The sequence below is a fragment of the Anolis carolinensis genome, chromosome 1 (genome assembly GCF_035594765.1).
Source record: "Anolis carolinensis isolate JA03-04 chromosome 1, rAnoCar3.1.pri, whole genome shotgun sequence".
Classification (NCBI taxonomy): domain Eukaryota; kingdom Metazoa; phylum Chordata; class Lepidosauria; order Squamata; family Dactyloidae; genus Anolis; species Anolis carolinensis.
This window is the reverse complement of record NC_085841.1, coordinates 158,823,100-158,832,811: the sequence shown is the minus strand read 5'-3', so window position 1 is coordinate 158,832,811 and position 9,712 is coordinate 158,823,100. Positions and strand designations below refer to the sequence as shown.

Here is a 9,712-nt window from a genome sequence, read left to right as displayed (position 1 = left end):
ACCTATGACATCATTAGTGGTTGTTGTGCCTTCATGTCACTGATGACCCTTTCACAGGGTTTTCTTGGCAAGATTTATTTAGAGTGGGTTCATTGCCTTTTCTTTCCTCTGAGCCTTCCTTCCTGCACTCCTCCACACATGAGACTTTAAAATGCTTATTCTGAAAGGAAATTTCTAACAAGTTGCTTATCACAAAGTGCTCAGATCTGTCACCTGACAGAAGTCACAACCCACTTCTTAGCTTTGCAACATTTCCTGATATGCTGAACTCTAATCTTTTGGTATCTGAAGAAAAGGTGACATCCATTCTTCAGTTAAATGGCCAACCTATTACCTGTGCATTTCCATTTCAGCATCATTTCCTACAAGCTGAATGGCACAACCTGAAGTTCACAACCAGATACAGTGATGACATTTGCCCTTGCACTTTGCTACTGTGCTGCTGAATACGCATGCCCAGTGTGGAATACATCTCACCACATTAAAACAGTGGATGTGGATCTTAATGAGATATTTCACATTATCACAGGATACCTATGCCCTACACCACTGGAGAAATTATACTGTTTAGCCGGTATTGCACCACTTGACATCTGTTGGGAAATAGGAACCAGTAATGAAAGGACAAAACCATTGACATCTCTGGCCCATCCTCTGTTTGGATATCAGCCAGCAAAACAACATCTTAAATCAAGAAATAGCTTCCTAAGATCTACAGAGATACTTGTAGGAACACCTCAGCAAGCAAGAGTCCAAAAGTGGCAGGTTAAATCCCGGAACCTCAATCCATGGCTGACAACTCCCTCCTGGGCACACAGAAGACTGGGTGGCTTGGAAGGCACTGAATAGACTGCGCTCTGGCACCACGAAATGCAGAGCTAATCTTAAGAAATGGGGCTACAAAGTGGAGCCCACGACACACAAGTGCAGAGAAGAGCAAACCACAGACCACTTACTACAATACAGTCTGAGCCCTGTCTCATGCACAATGGAGGACCTTCTCACAGCGACACCAGCGGCACTCCAAGTGGCCATCTATCGGTCAAAGGAAATTTAGTATAATTCCAATTTTTAAACTTTGTTTATGGTTAATACATCATAACTGTAACCTCATTTCGCTTCTGACATGATAAATGAATTTCTTGCTAGTATCTGAATCATGCCCATTCACTTGAAAGTGATTCTTAAGTATAAATAAATTCAACATGTGCCATAGGGAAGAACTCGATACCAAAAACTGTACAGCCAGGAAGATCTCAAGCCATGGACAACAAATAGCACAATCCAAGGATGTCTCTCATATTAGGCTCATTATATATCCCTGCCCCATGAAAGAGATCCCTTGCCATGATAAACATAGATTTTGCAGTTGTTTTTGTTGCATACTTTCCATTTGTTTCCAACCTATGATGATCCGAAGGCGAACCCTGGGGCTTTCTGGTGCTGAGAGTGTGTGACTCCCCCAGGGTCACCCAATGGATATTCATGGCTAAGCAGGGCATTGAACCCTGTTTTCCACAGTCATGGTCCAACACTCAAACCTCTGCACCATTCTATTACTATTACTATTTCCAAGCTTTGGTAAGGTCTTGGGGTTGATTTATATAACCTCCAGTCAGTGGGGACAGGCATATATAACTTCATCATCACAAGTGCACTTTAAAGTTTGACATTACTCCAAACACAATGTTTTCAGGTGAAATAAGTTCACACAATCAATAGGGAGTGCATGTGTTGAGTAATCTGTACAAAATGCGTAAGCAAACCTGAGTCAAAGAGTGCATGAGAATATCTCCTACCGAATTCCACTACTAAATTGTTTCATGGGCAACTCAAAAATTAAAATTCAGGATTGGCTGTATGACGTGCGTACAGTGACATCTACTGGGGAAAGTACAATGTCATTTAATATTTTTACTTAGTGAATGTTTTCCTGGAGCCTTAAGTTTTCTGCAAGGGATCCCATTTATCACAGGGACAGAAAGTGTGGTGAAATCTTCTGAACAGGGGCAGACAGCAAAACACTAACCTTTCCCTATGCTACCCATATATATTTGAGTGGAGTTACACTTTAAAATGTACTTGTTCTGACTTAAAAACAAATTCAGCTTAAGAACAAATTTTCAGAACGTATTGTGTTCGTAACTTGGGGATTGCCTATAGTTTGTCATTTCAAAATATTCAGGCATGAGTACTGGAACAAATCAAGTCAGAACCCTCCCTAAAAGTCAAGATCATTTAACCAATACTGCCATATTTTGGCCATATCATGTGAAGACATAACTTTCTAGGGGGAAAAAAAATACTAAAAAAATCTCACTATACATTGAAGTCAGCTTGAAGGCAGTTAACAACAATAATCACAGTGAAGATGCATTTGAATAGGGTTGGTGCATCTAAACTGTAACATTAATGCAGTTTGATGACATTTTACTGTAGTTTTACAAGTTCTTCAGCCTTCTCTGTCAAAGAATGCTGGTGCCTTACCAAACTACAAATCCCAGGATTCCATAGCATTGAGTCATGGCAGTTAAAGTGGTGTCAAATGAGAATAATTCTACAGTGTGCATGCACCCAATGTTCTGGTCGAGGAGTTTCCCATGCCTCATACATTAATTCATATCTCATCACAGAGGTTGCCTAGATGAGTGTGAGGAAGACTAGTGAGTTCCTTTATTGCTTAAATGAGTGATTCAAAAGCTCACAGTATTGCCATAACACCTCAGTCCAGACTTTGCTGTCATGACTAAAGTGGCTGACAATATTCTTTAAAAGCCATTCATTGGAACTGAAAATGTGTATTCATGTTCATGAGTCATTGGTGAAAATAGAAGGAAACCTATGACTCACCTAAAACAGGAAAGGAAGGTCCATCACTTTTCCATCTATATGGCCTGGGCCACAGGTCAACAATTACAATGGCCATAGAAGGTATTGTTGGCACCACCACTACCCAACTGGTGAGTCAGATGACATCCCAACATGGGTGGGCTTAGGCCACCAAACCACCTTCTCTGATGCCATCTGGCCTGACCCGCCCTATCCTACCCGACCTTGCTTTCCTTTTCTCTATTCCAATAAAGGTACATCTTGTACATTATAAAATTACTACACCATGTACAATATTGAATTGAATTTACAACAGCATGGGTGACTGATAATTGGAGTGATTACTGGAGAGGCAGCACATTCCACCTAATGTTTTAGTGGAATTTCTTTTCCTGTCATTTGAATCCATTAGTTCATGTTGTAGTTTCTGGAACATCAGACAAGCTGGCTCCATCTTCTACATGACATCTCTTCAGATATTTAAGGATAGCAATTATGAATCTACAAATCCCTGGATTCCACAAGACATAGAGCCGTGGCAGTTCGCAGGGCACCAAAGAGTTGGAAATGTGTTGTTGTGCATATAGGAAATCAATTAGACAATAGTTTTATGACAGGCAAAATTACACACCTTGCACCTGTCCCAACTTGCCAGGGACAGTTGTTATTAATCCTCTGTCATCTTGTTTCTCATTTTTTCTCTCTTCCTCCCCTTTCATTCTTTGCATGCTACAAACTGAGTTCAAAATATGAAAAGGGTTTACACTCAACTAGCAAGAAGAGTTAGGTGCAATGACTTGCCTTTCTTGGTAGTCCCAGGAAAAAGCAAACTGCTGCAGCCTCTCCTTGCTTTTGTGTTTTGACTCATCAATGTTTGCCATATTGAGTACATATATTCTGATGTTGGTTGGCCACAACTCCCAGTTTTCATTTGTGAACTCTTGTGGGGGCATGGAATTAATACCAATATAACTATGGCTAGGCTTGCTAGCATCTGATGTGGCATCACAACATTATCAAGGTATGTGAGAGTCGAGGGGGAGGAGCAATGGGACAATCAAGGAGAATTTCTGTTGAAAGCAGGGAGTGAACAGGATAGCAACATCCATTGTGATGAGCAATCTGGGTTCTTGCTCAAAGCATCCCAAACTTGGGGCAGTGATTCCACCCTGCTGCTTCCCCCAAGGTATTATAGGATTTGAAGAAGAGCATATAAACACAAGATTTTCTTTACCCCCTCCACATTACCACATTACCCCCTCCAAGGAGATCTTGAAGAGCTGCACCCATTTATACCCCACCACAAACAAGAAAAGAAAGTATTCCCAATGTCCCCAAATGTTCTTCACAAACTATGAGTGACATTTTTTTTCTTTTCTTTTTTTAGGATTCCTTTTATACTATTTTAGACCCAAAGTAATAAGTGAGCAGTTTAACTGTAGTTTTAAAAAAGCCTTCCCTGGTCCTAAAACAACTGAGAGGGACAAAATGGGGTAATAATGCTCTCCACCACCAGAAGGTGTACTCTACTAAACTGCCATAAGGCCTGTCACAATATATGAAGCTGAATGTTGGCCGGTAACAAAGGAAGCAGAACACCGCCTCGGTGTTATGGAGATGAGGATGCTATGATTTACAGCTGGTGTCACACGCCTTGACCACATCTGCAATGATGACATTCGGCAATGCTTTGGCATTGCTCCAATTGCTGACAAATTACGAGAGTCGTGTCTCAGATGGTATGGTCATACTCTCCAAGGTGAAGACAAGCCCATTTGCAAGATCACTCTTGATTTAGAAATGCCTGGCAAGAGACCAAAGGGACAACCAAAGCAATGCTTGGCTAGACACGTTGCACAACAATTATTTAATAATATTATTAATGATCTGAAGACTGCTGCCATATACCCTGATCTGGCGCACAACCGGGTGAAATGGTGCCAACAAACCAGTAAAGCGGACTCCACCATCAAGTGGGATGAACGCTGAAAAAAAAGAAGAAGATCTGCTTTGATAATCTGGATTATATGGCAATATAGAAGGGGCCTGAGACCCACATTTGAGAATTCATATCTTCAAGATTGTGACAAAGATGTGACTCGCTAACAGGTCTAGGATGGAAGACTCAGTGCTATTGTGTTAAGTTTCCTTATATGACTGACCTTTTTGAATCAGAGGAAGAATTCTGCTGGGCCATGTTTTGTACATGTCATGATTACTCATAGGAGGGGAAATGGGGTTTGCATGGCTTTCTGTCAAGGCTTGTCAAGTTTAGACATGAAGAAACTTGTGTGTAAAACATGTGGTCAACACTGGAATTGCAGTATTACATGAGCCTTGTGGGCTGGAGGTCTGGAACAAGGACGGAAAAACAACGCTATCCTTGAGTTATAAATTTGCAAGGTTTGGCTTACTTTGCCAAAGGGTGCTGGTGTCTCACCAAATGACAACTGCCAGGATTCAATAGCATTGAGACAGGGCAGTCAGAGCACAATATTAATTCAGCAGTGTTGAGGCACCCAATGTATGGCCACCTGAGATGCACAAAAGACACATGAAGGGACTCTGGCTAGTTTCATATCCCCAACTTGATTGCTCAGCCATGTGCCAGGAACAGTGAAATGAGCTCTGCTCCATGGATTTCCATGCTGTGTAAACACAGGCAAATGCCTATCCTAAATTTTGTTCTCTCATAATAAACCTCTCCCTTTTGTATTAATGTTGTTTAAGACAGAATCAAAACAGAGTTTGGTCGCTTCTTGCATATTTTCTTTCTTCTCCATTCACTGGGACTCCTACACTGCCATATAATCCAGTTCAAAACAGGTTATCTGGATTTTATATGGCAGGGTAGAAGGGGCCTGGACTTTCATCTAATTACACCATGTAACACAATTTTTATTCCTGATTTATAAATCCCATTGCCTAATTGGTTCTATAATAAAAACATGGGAAGTTTATTAAACTGCCAGAACTTTGTTTCGCAGGACATCCTGAAGCACATTTTGCTATAGTTTTTCAATGAATATCTCTGTCTTAACTAATTCGGCATAGTTTGTCGCAGCCACAAAAACAATATTTCCAGAGTATAACAACTACTTGCAAACTAAGTACTGCACAATTAAACACGAAATAACACTTTCAAACTAAGAACAGAATGTTTTTCAAAATTTGTTACATAATATAGACACATGGGAACCTAGCAGGGAAAAAGGAACATTGTCCAATGACAAAATGTCTGCTTTGATTTAAAAAAGAATTCCCGCCAGTGAACCACCAGACGGATTCCAGCGGAATGCTGGCTGGGTGGAGCAAACGTCGTGTAATGGGACCTGTTCAAAATCATTCCCAAACAGTCTCAGAAACGGAGTATCTCGTAATGGGATAAGGTCCAGAGAGTGGATGAGATCACAAGATGATCCACTCAACCCTGGACCATGATTGATCAGCTCCCTGCCATGAGGAATCTACTTGAATTTAAAGAATTTAATTTAAAGGAGCTGTCTTGGGCCCCATCAACACTGACCTATAATATCCATATTATCTGATTTGAATTAGATTATACAGCAGTGTGGACTCATATATTCCAGTTCAAAGCAGATAATGTGTATTATCTGTTTTGCTAAACTGGATTATATGGTAGAGTAGATCCAGCCTATGGCACCTTCCACACTGCTCAGAATCTGATCCCAGATTATCTGATTATACTAGATTATGTGGCAGTGTAGACTCATATAATCCAGTTCAAGTCTCCAGAGATAGATGAACTACATCCAAGCGTATTGCAGGAACTGGCAGAAGTCATTTCAGAACCACTGGAAATAATCTTTGAGAATTCTTAGAGAACAGAAGACGTCTCAGCAGACTGGAGGTGGGCAAATGTGGTCCCTATCTTGGAGAAGGGAAAAAAGGATGACCCAAACAATTACCATCCAGTCAGCCTGTATCAATACCAGGAAAGATTCTGGAGCAGATCATTAAGGAGGCAGTCTGCAATCACTTAAGAAAGGGATGCAGTAATTACTAAAAGTCATGGATTCCTCAAAAACAAGTCATGCCAGACCTATCTTATCTCTTTTTTCGATTGGTAGATGCAGGGAATGCTGTGGATGTAGAACATCTTGATTTCAGTAAAGTCTTCGACAAAGTCCCCCATTATCTTCTTGCAAGCAAACTAGTCAAATGTGGGCTAGGTAATGGTACTATTAGGTGGATTTGTAACTGGTTAAGTGACCGAACCCAAAGGGTGCTATGGCTCCTCTTCATCCTGGAAAGAAGTGACTAATGGAGTACTGTTCCACATCTTTATTAATGACTTGGATGAAGGTTTAGAGGGAGTTCTTATCAAGTTTGCAGATGACACCAAATTGGGATAGCTAATCCTCCAGAGGACAGAAATCCTTTCCACTGTGGAGCAGCTCAGAATACGCGGCGGCTGTATATAAACACAAGGGACACACTAGGAGTCTATCAGCCGCACTCCCCAAAGGTCCTTTCCCAGTGGAGATCTCCCTCCCTCCCTCCCGGAGCCAGACGAGCTGGTGGGGGGGGGGGGGGGTAGTTTGCTTGCCTGCCTGCGGAGAGACGTCTCAGACAGCGGAGGATGAGGGGCGTCACCTGCCAGAAGGTGGGGCTGGAGACAAGCCTCCCCGCCGCCTCCCTTGGAGCTGCAGCCGGAAGCCACAGGAAGGACGGGAGAGGAGTTTGCCCGCCCGGCCTGGGAGAGGCGGATGGTCTTGGATCAGACTCTCATCGAACATTTCTCAGGTAGGGAGGACGCCGCCTGGGGCTCGGCTGGGAGAGGCCGCATGGTTTTGGATGCCACCTCCAGCATCCCATGCCCAGCTGGGGGATTGTGGGAGCTGTTGTCCCAGAAAGGCTTTCTTGTTACTTCTGTTTGTTGTTCTTGCTCCAATCCAGAAAAAAAAGCTCCGCTCCAGGCATTCGGACCCTCTTCTACACTGCCATATAATCCAATTCAAAGCAGATCATCAGGATTTGATATGGCAGTGTAGAAGGGGCCTAAGGGTTTCTCTTGCCATGGTTTCGCTCTGGGGCTGAGAGAGTGAGACTTGCCCAAGGTCACCCTGTGGATGGGATTTGAACCCTGGTCTCTAGAGTCATAGGCCCCTTCTACACTGATATATAATCCAGATGATCAAAGATAATCCACATTATTTGCTTTGTGCTGGATTATATGGGTCTACACTACCATGCAATCCAGTTCAAAGCAGATACTGTGGATTTTATATGGAAGCACAGGAATTCCGAATCTACACTGCCATATAATCCAGTTCAAAGCAGATAATCTGGATTTTATATGGCAGTATAGAAGGGGCCTTAGGCTGGATCTACACTGCCATATAATCCAGTTCAAAGTAGATAATCTGGATTTTATATGGCAGTATAGAAGGGGACTTAGGCCGAATCTACACTGCCATATAATCCAGTTCAAAGCAAGTAATCAGGATTTTATAAGGCAGTATAGAAGGGGACTTAGGTGGGATATACACTGCCATATAATCCAGTTCAAAGCAGATACAGTAGAGTCTCACTTATCCAAGCCTCGCTTATCCAAGCCTCTGGATAATCCAAGCCATTTTTGTAGTCAATGTTTTCAATATATCATGATATTTTGGTGCTAAATTTGTAAATACAGTAATTACAACATAACGTTACTGCGTATTGAACTACTTTTTCTGTCAAATTTGTTGTATAACATGAAGTTTTGGTGCTTAATTTGTAAAATCATAACCTAATTTGATGTTTAATAGGCTTTTCCTTAATCTCTCCTTATTATCCAAGATATTTGCTCATCCAAGCTTCTGCCGGCCCGTTTAGCTTGGATAAGTGAGACTCTACTGTAATCAGGATTTTATATGGCAGTATAGAAGGGGACTTAGGCAGGATCCACACTGCCATATAATCCAGTTCAGTAGATAATCTGGATTTTATGTGGCAGTATAGAAGGGGCCTTTGGCCAGATCTACACTGCCATATAATCCAGATTATTAAAGCAGATAATCCAGATTATCTGCTTTGAACCGGATTATATGAGTCTACACTGGCATATAATCCAGTTCAAAATAGATATTCTGAATTTTATATGGTGATGTAGATGGGACCATAGATAAACAAAACACTACATTGGTTTTCAACAAAGGGAAGTACAGCCCATGGAATATTATTCAGTAGTAACTTTATAATTCTTCAAGGTTCTATAGAACTCCCTGTTGTTTATCTTGGTTCAGTTTATTGCAGAGCAGTGCAGCTGGGTTAACCTGTTGGAACATAACCCAGCAGAGATTCATCAGAAATCTGTGTATCATTATGAAATGTCCCAAGATTCCTCTGTTTGAGTTTGATGTTTGATAAGGCACGCCAGCTACTGATGTAGACATGCATCTCCTCTGCGTTGTTGTTTTTCTGTTCCGGAGACAGTGAAAGAGTTTTCTCCTTTGCAATGCTTGCTAGTTCAAAAACATATTAAACAGAGCAAAACAATCAGAGTGATGTCATTCTGACTACTTGAAAAAAAAATCATCTTCACTGTCCTTACTGTTGTTTACATGGAGAGAAAGGCTGTGCCCTCAAAAACTCAAATCATTTGAAAACATCACCTTTGGTTTGTGAATTGTCAAACATTCCTTGCTTTTTTGGTTGGTTTCATGGAGATCTGGAAAAATATTTTTTCACACATTTCAAATTTGAATAGATCCAGGATTCCAAAGTATTCGAAAATCCAAAATTGTCTACATGAATAGCTGAGTTAATGACACCTTTGCTTTTTGATAGTTCAGTGTGTACACAATTATTGATAATATTACATAAATTTACCTTCAGGCTCTGTGTGTAAGAATTTCATGTTTAGACCTGGATCCCA

General features: G+C 41.3%; 1 protein-coding gene across 3 annotated transcripts in view; it reads left to right on the top strand.

Annotated features, from left to right (window-relative positions):
* The first annotated feature begins 7,431 nt into the window (after positions 1-7,431).
* fermt1 (FERM domain containing kindlin 1) overlaps positions 7,432-9,712 on the top strand; it is a 39,857-nt gene continuing 37,576 nt past the window's right edge. For 2 of the 3 annotated variants that reach the window (XM_003215311.4, XM_062957482.1), the window contains exon 1: positions 7,433-7,596. The gene's annotated coding sequence lies outside the window, so the exon portion shown is untranslated. Of the gene's footprint in view, positions 7,597-9,712 lie in introns of all 3 variants that reach the window. The other variant, XM_062957478.1, reaches the window with a different exon arrangement.